This window comes from Echinops telfairi, unplaced genomic scaffold (genome assembly GCF_000313985.2).
Source record: "Echinops telfairi isolate 266 unplaced genomic scaffold, ASM31398v2 ScPeMD7_6;HRSCAF=24_0, whole genome shotgun sequence".
Lineage (NCBI taxonomy): Eukaryota > Metazoa > Chordata > Mammalia > Afrosoricida > Tenrecidae > Echinops > Echinops telfairi.
Genome location: NW_022103902.1, coordinates 17,330,165 through 17,331,281, shown reverse-complemented (window position 1 = coordinate 17,331,281; position 1,117 = coordinate 17,330,165). Strand labels below are relative to the sequence as shown.

Genomic DNA, 1,117 nt, shown 5'->3' with positions numbered 1-1,117 from the left:
CTATGTCTGATAGTTACAGACACTGTTGATTCATCTTGCCTCTTCGAACTCACCCCTGAGATAGAATCCTCAACCATTTCATCTAAACTGGGCAAGATTTACCCAGTGGCTTGAGGAGGAGGCATGGAAACAGGAAACACTGGGGAGAAGTGGATTGTTGAATGTGGAGCTAATGATCTGTTCTGTCCACCTTCACTTGCATCACATTGTTAAGAAACTAAAGCCAATCTAAAAGAACGAGATGATAGAGACAAGAGAAGAAGTTGCAGAGATTACCAAATTATTAGAAACATCTAGGCAGACAACACAGGGAATGTAATGGAGAAATTCCACAGAGGTGGAAATTATTAAAACAGAGCCAGAGAGAGCTGCCCAAGTTGAGTTTCGGTCTGCTCCACAGCAAGACGTGCCTTTCCCACAAGACCTGGAATAAGAAAAGTTCTCTCAATATGCTTCCAAACCAAACTTGCTGCCATTGAGTTAATGCTGACTCATATCGACCCCCTGTGGGTTTCCAAGACTGTAAGTGTTGATGGGGATAGAACGTCCAGTCTTTCACCCACAGAGCTGCTGGTGGTTTCAAACTGCTGACCTGGCTGATCGCAGCCTAATGAATAATCAGTACACCACCAAGGCTCCTGCCCTAGCATATTAGTTGCACAGAAATGTTGCTTTGAAAAACAGTCTCTGGGAGAACCCTAGATGAGCTTATAGTCTCAACAGATCACTCCGCCCCCCCCTCCCCCGCCCCCCAACTTGTCCTTCAAGTTCTACTTCAGTTTCACAAGCCTAATCAATTCAGCATTGGCTCCGAGGGTCAGGAGCAGAGTCAATTTCAGGTGCTCTCTGAATTCATACAGATTCTGCAATAATGTGTGCACTTGTGATTTGAATGATGTTGAATTCAGAGAGGTGAGAGAGCTTATTAAACTGGATGAAGTGAAAATTGTAGCCTGTAATAGTAAAAGTACTGGCTTCAAATACTACCAGATGAATGTGGAGGTGGGGGGGCAGAGCTTTTTTATGGCATCTTCTGTTTTTCAACATTTTAAAGAAAAGCATAGAAGAGACTTAAAATGTATTCTAGCAATGCAGAAATGATTATATGTGCTATCCT

The 1,117-nt window shown here is 43.2% G+C and overlaps 1 protein-coding gene and 1 pseudogene across 2 annotated transcripts in view; both read left to right on the top strand.

The window, feature by feature from the left end:
* Positions 1-1,117, top strand: part of LOC101652203 (limbic system associated membrane protein) — a 757,030-nt gene that overhangs the window by 431,466 nt on the left and 324,447 nt on the right. The window lies entirely within an intron of this gene.
* Positions 611-1,101, top strand: LOC105978940 (annotated as a pseudogene).